The sequence below is a fragment of the Jatropha curcas genome, chromosome 3 (assembly GCF_041381405.1).
Source record: "Jatropha curcas cultivar XTBG-Jc1 chromosome 3, XTBG_Jcur_1.0, whole genome shotgun sequence".
NCBI classification, from domain to species: Eukaryota; Viridiplantae; Streptophyta; class Magnoliopsida; order Malpighiales; family Euphorbiaceae; genus Jatropha; species Jatropha curcas.
Window position 1 is genome coordinate 25,660,397 of NC_143153.1, and position 9,845 is coordinate 25,670,241.

The 9,845-nt window shown below is 27.3% G+C and overlaps 1 long non-coding RNA gene across 1 annotated transcript; it reads left to right on the forward strand.

Annotated features, from left to right (window-relative positions):
* The first annotated feature begins 6,058 nt into the window (after positions 1 to 6,058).
* On the forward strand, positions 6,059 to 9,139 carry LOC149497796 (uncharacterized). Its single transcript, XR_016319944.1, has 2 exons — positions 6,059 to 6,597; positions 8,898 to 9,139. It is a non-coding gene; the product is annotated as an uncharacterized LOC149497796 (long non-coding RNA).
* The last annotated feature ends 706 nt before the right edge of the window (positions 9,140 to 9,845 follow it).

The window sequence follows — 9,845 nt, forward strand, 5'->3', positions numbered from 1 at the left end:
GTTTCCAATTTCGATCACTAATGTCTGAGTTAGTGATAGAATTTTCTAGTAGCTAAGTAAATTAGTTTCTAGTCAATTACATGGATGATCTTCCTCCACTTAATTTTGTTTAGGGTCAAATTTGCTATTAGCAATTGCAATACAATCCTTTACCACTTTAATTCTTGCATTTCTATTTTTTAGAAAAGTAAAATTTTCAATCTTCTGTATACCCATTACTTCTCTCTGACTAGAATCTATTCATTTGTTCACTATTTATTGGTCTATTTCAGAAATGGAAAATCATCTCGGTTATGACTGCTGCATCTTATCCTCAATAAGTGCTGCCATCACCTTTTTTTTGTATGTCTGATTGCCTCTTGTCTCCATTGTTTGGACCAAACATTACAATTCTGGTTTTATTTCTTTTCTTGTATATCTGATTGTCTTTTGCGTTTCAATGAACAATCATTTAACTATGGACCTCCTTTGTTGATGGATACCCTAATAGATTGATATCATATACTTTGATAATATTTTGAGCTTGAAGCGAATGTGTGGCTATCTTTCTTTCTGTAAATAAGAAACACTTGCACAATCAAACGTATATCGATGCATTATTTGTGTAGATTTTTTTGCAATTCCTGTAACTTAAGACGTGCAGTGTTCTTCTGCAACCTTTTCTTTTTCTTTTGTTTTTTTGTTTTTTTTTTTTTTTTTGCCTGATGTTTAAGTTTACTCATGGTCTATATGTGTGAATTTTTTGCCTCTCAATCTCTGTCCTTCTATACTATTGTGCATATGTATCTTTCTCCATGAACGTGCCTGTGTACTTGCTCTTTGAAACAGAGACAATGTCCTGTTTTTTTAAGACAGCCTGAAAATCCAAATGTTGGGTAACTCAAGTCTTGAGTAATTTGACTCACTTGACCCACTTGCGCCTCCTATTCTTTACTTTCAAATCTTGGTTGCATTTGACGGTTTATATGTTCTATCGGTTTATATGTTCTATCATCGTATATGAAAAATGAAAATGATTTATCTAAACTGTAACTATATGCTTGTTCATCTATCAAATAAATGAAAAATAAATTTTTGTTGAAGTGAAAGTGTTTTTAATTATTCATTGGAAAAAGAAAAAGATAAGTGACCAAATATAATCCATAAAGAATAGTTTAATTTGCACCTTTTTGCTTTGTAATGAAATTTTAAGAAATATAGTACTTATTCTTTAACTGGTTGTTATTCTTTAACTGGTTGACGTGCAATTTTATTTGTTATATACTCATTTAATTTTGTTATTTATATAATATTAAAGTATAAATTTTTATTTAGATTAAAATAAATATAATGATTAATTAATATTGCACTTATATATAATGAAATGTTGTAACATGTCTTGTGTTATAATATCTAATTGAAAAGAAAATGAAGTTTCTGTTTCTCCATTTAATAAAAAAAAATATAATTTTATTGTTAATTAATTATATAAATCACTACAAATTTACATTTACTATGCTGCAAAATATTCTATAATTTGGTGATGATATAACATTAATCCAATAAATCAAGACTTGTTCTGCACGGCCACAATCTAAGATATGACTTTGATCTCTACATTAATTATTTTCGTCAGATGAAATTAACTTGGAATTTTATCAACATGTAATATTTTGGATTATGTCCTTGCATAGAATTCAAAAATAAATTGTTTAAAGCTCTCAAGGGAATCCATACGTAAAGTTGTAAACAATAATATTGGTAATGAAATACTATAATTTTATACTTCTATTGCTTTTGTTAAATTTAAAAATTTTAAAATATAATAATACGTAAATGATTTAAATAAGTGTACACCATCTTCTCTAAAAAAAAAATCCAAGAGACATAATATATTTTAAAAAATTTTTATTTTAATTTCATTGTAATTAACTAATATAGTCTAATAATAAAGTGTTTAATCATATTTTAAAGAATTCAGAACATAATAAATTAATAAAATTTAAGTTCTATTTTCAATAGTTGAATTAAGATTTTTAATTTACCTCCTAAAAAGTAATACAACATGAGAACATATGCTTAAAAACATAAAAAACTATTAATTATAATAATCATTGGATAATAATATTACAAGATCAAATAGAGAATATATATACATACACATATTTTCTCGAATTAAAAAGCATAAAAAAAATCTAATTATAAGGTTTTTTTTTAAAGTATAAATGGAATCCATTTTTTCGATTAAAAGACAATTAAAATACAACTAAAAAGGATCTTCAAAAGGATAAATAATGTATATAATAAATACGTAAAGTATGTAATATGTATTTAGCTCTAACATTTAATTTAAATCCTAAATTGAATAAAATTAAAATCATATATAATAACTAAAAGAATTTTTAATTTTCATATATAGCTGTATTATATAATATTAAAATAATTAAAAATAAAATATATTTATTAATATATAGTTAATGTTAATTATCTATTAAGCATGATATTTAAAATAAAATTTAATTGGTATGTAGTTAACACTAATTATCTATTAAGTATAATATTTGAAAATAAAATTTAGTTAGTTATCAATAAGATTATTTTAGAACATTTTAAATTTATATTATCGAGAATTCTATTATTCTCTCCTGGTTTCCACTTTTATATAATTTATATATAATGTGTGTATTAGTATATTTTGCATGAACAACATTCGACATTTATATTTTCATAAAATAATTATATAATTTACTTAACTAATATGAAATTATAGTTTAATTGCTTGCAAATTTATATCGGTTAATTCAATCATTCAATAGGTTTAGTTTTGATGCAAATATTTATATTCGTGAGAATTCAAAATCAAAATTTTTCATTTTTTAATTAATGAAAATACCAACCATATCACATTTTATGAATTATATCACTTTTAGAAATTATACCATTTTTCAAAAGTTAGAAGCAATAGAATAATTTTTTGTACTGTCACCTTTTTTTTTTTTTCCCTTTCAAAAATATGTCCGCTTAAAGATGCTTTAAGACTTTGATTTTTCAAAAACCACTTTCTTTTTTCTTTTATTATTACACAAATTGAACCTACCTCCACCTTTACCGCCATTCACCGCCACCCTCGTCCAGTCCGCTGTCCGCGCAACCACCAGCCTGCCTGCCAATGAGCCAATTCCAACATCATCATTAGTTGGCATCATCACATAATAAATTATGGTCCTGGGAAATTCCCATAATCCAAATTCAAGAGTTTTGGCGGGTGGACTTATAATATATTTTTTAACTTATCAATCAGTTTAATTTTAAAAATAATTATTTAAGTGTTTGTTAAAACTATTTATAAGTTATTTCAAATAATTTAATTGCTTACACACATATATATATATATGATGTAACATGATTTATCAAAATTACCAAAAAGAATGTGTGAATTAAATAGAAAGTTTAAGAGTTAAAAAAAAAAATATATAGAGTTGGTATATTAAGTATATTAAAAATTTATTAAAATAATATACGACCTGATAATGGATCCAGATTCGAATTCCCTCTCTAATACTAAAAAAAAGTTAATAGAATAATGTAATTTTTTACTTGGTTAAATAATAATTTCAAAATAAGTAAAGAATCATAAATTAGGATATTTTATTTATTACTTTTGACTAATTTTAATTTTTTTTAGTCATTAAAAATATCCTTCCACTTCTCATTTAACAATGGAGACTAATTCTTTTTCGAATTTGATAGCGATTACTTTTAAAAACCTGCATTACTTATTTCAAGCAGTTTTTTTTTTTTTTTTTAACTTATAGATTAAATCAAACATTATTGTAATTGTAATTTTTATTTGAAAACTAATTTATAAGCTAAACCAACCACCTTGTAAGAGGTCTCTAAAATATTTTCAAAATAAATAAATAAATAAAACAAATTAATATCATAAAAGTTTAATGGGAAAAAAATTGAATGGAGAGGAGTGGTTCAAGTAGTAAACCACATTTGAATTCAATGAACAATTTCTGTAAGATCAACGATTTGATTTATAGAAAAAACACTAATGAAAAGTGGGTAGCCATAAATCTCGAAACATGATTAGTCTTATACTTAAAAGTACATAGATATTTCATTAAAAAAAAAAAAAAGAGTGTAGATATTCATGGTAAAAAAAGTTTTATAGGAAAAAAATTTAATACAGAGGAGTGATTCAAATAGTAAGATACACTTGATTTCAATGAATAATTTCTACAAGGTCAAGGGTTGATATGTAGAAAAAACACTTACAAGAAAGGGGAGAGCTATAAATCTTGAAACAATATTAGTCTCATAACTAAAAAGTATGAGATACTCATGTTAAAACAAAAAACAAAAAGTTTTATAGGAAAACATTTCAATGTAAAGAAGTAGTAAGGTACACTTGAGTTCAACGGACAATTTCTGCAAGATCAAGAGTCTGGTTTTTAAAAAAAGACCACTTATGAGGAGGGAATAGTCATAAATCTCGAAATAAGCTTAGTATCATATCCAAAAGGTTTATAGATATTTATGCTAAACTTTACAAAAAAGAAATTTGATAGGAAAAATTCGAGTGAAAATGAATAGTTCAAGTATTAAGGCATATTTGAATTTAACATACAATAGCTGCAAGGCAAAGATGTTCAATTTTCGGGAAGCGTACTTTATTGAGAGTGCAAAAAATCTTTACGTTCTACGGCTCAAGGGGATTACACTTCCTAACTATACCAAAAAAAAAGTTTGATAGGTAGGAACAAATCTCAAAATAAGATTATTCTCGTATAAAAAAAGTACGTAGATACTGATGGAAAAACTTAAAAAAAGTCTTGTAGGAAAAAATATCAATGGCACGATAACAATGTTTGAAGGAAACTTGTAAGCTTTTATTCTAAAATCTTTCCTATCTTCAACATCTGAGTATGCATTTGTAACCATCGATTGAAACATCTCTCTAATATTTAAAAATTGAGTGTGCATAAACCTTGACTTCTCGTCCATACTCCTCGACTTTCTAATTGATTTGAGACCAATGAGATCGACTAAGATATGAAGACATTAGTTTATGAAGATTTGGAAGGGTTGATTTTGCTGGTGATGCTTCAAGATTTGTAATTTACTACTGCTGAATGTCATTGCTTTTTTTTTTTTTTTTTTCGTTTTTGCAATTTCCAAACTATAGAAAAGTTATTTATCATGCTTTAAAATTAGAAATATTTTTTTTGGCTAGTTATACTAAAATACACTACGAGTGTTTAACTTTTAGAGTTTTTTTTTGGTAGAATCATGAGATATAATCTCTCTTCAGACCATAATTGGCTTTTGTATGCTCTCATAGCATGGTTCGTATTTTTGGTCCTTTTTAGGGTTTTTGTGTGTTTCCATTCTATTGGCTTCATTGAGCGGGAGTTTAGTCATCTTTCGCTATCTGACGATGAGGATAGTGGTTTACCGGTTAGCCCAAGACAACAAACGGGATTTTTTTAGCCAACCATTGAATTGAAATCAAAACAAAACGTTTTCTTCTTGTTCTTTCAAGAACAGATTGTGTTCTTCATAGAACCAAAATATCCTTAGTAGTTAAGCTTGTGAGTTCTACAAGATTAATTGCACCAAGAATTTCAGAGTTGTTTTCAAGAGTACTTGAAGGTAAGTTTCTGATTCTTGTTCCAAATTCCTTGCTTTCTCTCTTCAAGAGTACTTGGGGGTTAAAGGGATTGTCGGGTACTTCCGAGATTGCATGCTTTCCGCTAGATGTTCCTTGTTGATTTGCAAGAGTACTTGTTAATTGGCTAGGGTCGTATTATCTGGTATCAGAGCACTGTTGTAACGCCCCATTTTTTCTGTGTCTAAAATAGTAAGTTACCGGTCTGTGAATAGTATCATCGGTCCGAGAATAAATATTATTTTTGTCCGGAAAAATTACTATGTATGTTTAATATTTTCTTTAATATTTTTGGAGTATGTATACATTATTTTTATGGGTAGAAAGTAAGTAATGAATATTTTTTGGAGAAATTAGAGAATTATTGAATAGTGAATTATGTTGTTATATTAATTAAAGAAATTAGAGAAATTATTTTTATGGAGTAAATTTGAGATGGTGTTATATTAATTAAGGAAATTAGAGGAATTATTTTTAAGGATTAAATTTAAGAATTTTTATGGAGATAAATAATATTTTGAAGGAATTTAATTTGGAGAATATTTGTAGCCATTAGATTGAATTACATTGCTCAATCCTAGCCATCCAATTTTGGTGAAAGGACCAAATTACCCTTTAGTCAACTCCATTATTTGAGCAACATGTTTTCTTCCTCTTCCTATCCATCTAACGTGAACTTCTTTCTTCTTCTCCTCCATTTTAACTTGAGCCTCTCTTTCTCTTCTCTTTGTTTTCTTCACTTATACTCACTAAATCCACCAATTTGACACCATTCAACTTGATCTAATTAATCAATCTTTGAGATTAAAGCTTGAGAAATGATATTTGGTGAATAATTTCAAGTAATTTGGAGGACAAAGGGTGGATAACTTCCTACCAAAGACAAGGGAAAACTAAGGCATCAAGAGTCTTATTTAAGCTTGTTAGAGCTTATGTTTAAGGTTAGTGTTCATAAACACTCTTACCTTGTTTCAATTTTTGATTTTGTGAAGTTTATACTATTTTGTGAAAATTGGGAATTTGAGATGAAATGATTTGATTATTGAACTTTGGTGGTATAAATGTGTTCTTGGGAGATTTCTAAGCATGCCTATATGTTGAATTTATGAGGAAAACATTTTCTTCTTCATCCTCCAAGAGTGGCAGAACCTATTGATGAATAAGGCCTTAAGTTTTCTTGTTATTATTTGTGGATTTATGATCTTAAGATGATATTTGATGAGTATTTAGTATGTGGTAGAAATCTCTACCTTGTATATGATTTAAGTAAGCTGAAATTAGGAAAAAGTGTCATTGGGAGTGATTAAGGACTGTTTTTCGATCCCTTGCATTTCCCATTAGTGTCTGAGTCCTTCATGAAAGTTGTAGGTCTGCTCCTTAGCTTTCCAACCCATCCTCTTGTGTCCAATTTGGATATATATAGCTCAACTTATGGGTGAAACACCCAAACTGACTCTGTTATGACGGGCTACATGCATCACTGAATTGAGTGCCCCTTTTGACCACTATAATGATAAGATTATGTTCTGAGTCCTTCATGAGAGTTGTTGCCCTGTGTCTTGAGACTTCTATGGTTTTGGATTGGTTTGATTTGAGAGTCTGGATACGTAGGAATTTGATAAACATTGGAATTAGTTCTGCTGAATCAGGTCTGGACTGTTGGTCTGTGTTCCTAGCTTTTGTTTCCTACCTTTAGATTGATCTGGGCTGTTGTCCCTCCATAATGTTTGTAGCATTTTGTCTTAGCTTTCTAATGAATCTAATTTCATTGAATTTGGAGATCTATAACTCAAATTATGTCTTAAAAACCCAGCAAAGGTCAAGGTTATATTAATGCTGGAAATTTTCTATGTCATGAATCATAGGTTTATTTGGATAAATGAAGGTATGAATTATGTGTGATGAAGTTCTCTTCATTCTTTGTATCCTTTAAGATTTATTTGACAAAAATAAGAAATAAGTTTGAAAAGTGTTGTTGTGGATATGTTTAAATGGATATAAATTGGAAAGGTGTGAAATTGATTTAGATAATGCATGATGAGGGTTGAAATTGATACTTTTGTGCATAAGAGTTGTGTTAGCATGCTTGATTGGAGAAGGAAATTCCTCCCCTTGGTACCACCTTGGTGTAGTAAAGCTTACTTAATTATTTTATATATATGATATAAATATGATTATTTGATAACTTTTATATGTTTAGAGTTTTAACAAAGAAATGGGTATTTAAGGTGTATGTGCTTTGAATTTTGAATAAGGAAAATATGATTTTATATGATAAGAAATTTCTTATGATAAATTTCATTATGACTTTAAGAAAGTTTTAAAAGAAAAGGGATTTATGATAAATTTCCTATATTAAGTAATTATGTTTAAGTATATGAGTTACTTAAGTTCTAAAGTAAGCTTGCATGTATGATTTCATATGATAAGAAATTGTTTATGTTAAGTAATTATGTTTAAGTATGATTCTAAAGTAAGCTTGCATTATGAATTTAAGAAGACTAAAGAATAAGACAAGTTTTCTGATAAGTGATATGAAGAAAGAATTAAAACAAGCATTTTGGGCTCTAATATACTTAGTGTGAATTTGATGCGTGATTTGATTTTTATTCTATCTGATGAGCATGCTCGGCATTTGATGCCATTCTGATAAGAAGCTATGATCGTATGCTAGACACGTGGGTGTCTTCTGTTCTGTTAGGGCGGACGCGGTCTATATATTCTGAATCTGTTGGCGACCTAAGGCCATTCTGAATCTGTTCTGAAAACTTATCTGCTTCTCTTTCTCCTAAGTGTATGCGAGCCCTATGGAAAATATCTGTAATACAATTAAACGAATGAGATCTTCAAAGCATGATATTTCGATACATAGTATTAAAAATAAAGAGTATATGTATTGGTATAATGTTTAAGTAATGAATTTATGATTTGAAAGAATTAAATTATTTATGTTAATAATTATAAGTTTCTTTGAAGGAACCAAAGTATTTATGATGATAAAATGTCTTAAGTAAAGGATTTATGGTATAAAGAATTGAATTCTTTATGTTATTAATTACTAGTATATGTGCTATTTGTTTTGCTATAAATGGAAATGTATGTTGAATTTTAATGCATTTATGATTGTAAATAATTTTATGAAATTTGTTTTAAAGTAAGTTGCTATCGCAACTTGGTGAGTATGTGAATTATGAGCACCACTGAGTTTTATACTCAGCGCGTCGATTTTTATCACGCGTAGGTTGAAGATGTTGTTGCTACTTGAAGATTAGAAGAATAGTATCAAAGCAGAAGTGACTAATTTGGGAGTAGTCGATTGAGATTTATATAATGAAGAATTATGGCATGTATAATTGTTACATTTCCAGATATTATGTTATTTGAAATATAATTGAAGTATGTAATTATAAAGTATTTTGATGTATATATTTGGAGAGAAGAATAAGATTTATTAAATGATTGAATATGAAATATTTGAAGTCAGTTGATATGATTAGTTCATTAAGACTTGATAGATATAATGAATGCAATTAATTGATGGATCTAAAATACTATTGAGGATTTATTCAATTATGAAAATATAAAAGTGTTGTTATATTATAAAGATTATTTGGAGATGTTGGAATATAAAGATTTATTAAATGATTGAATATGAAATATTTGAAGTCAGTTGATATGATTAGTTCATTAAGACTTGATAGATATAATGAATGCAATTAATTGATGGATCTAAAATACTATTGAGGATTTATTCAATTATGAAAATATAAAAGTGTTGTTATATAATTGAAGTATGTAATTATAAAGTATTTTGATGTATATATTTAGAGAGAAGAATAAGATTTATTAAATGATTGAATATGAAATATTTGAAGTCAGTTGATATGATTAGTTCATTAAGACTTGATAGATATAATGAATGCAATTAATTGATGGATCTAAAATACTATTGAGGATTTATTCAATTATGAAAATATAAAAGTGTTGTTATATTATAAAGATTATTTGGAGATGTTGGAAGTTTAGAGTTTAATTGGGAGTATTTTGTATTCACATGTTTGGCGAGCTCAGTTTTTAAAGGGATATTCTTACAATATTTCTGTAGGAATTTTCCCAATGTATATAAAAAAAAAATGCAAGGAAAATGAAATGAAATCACTATTATAAAAATAAAAAAAAAAAATTTAAC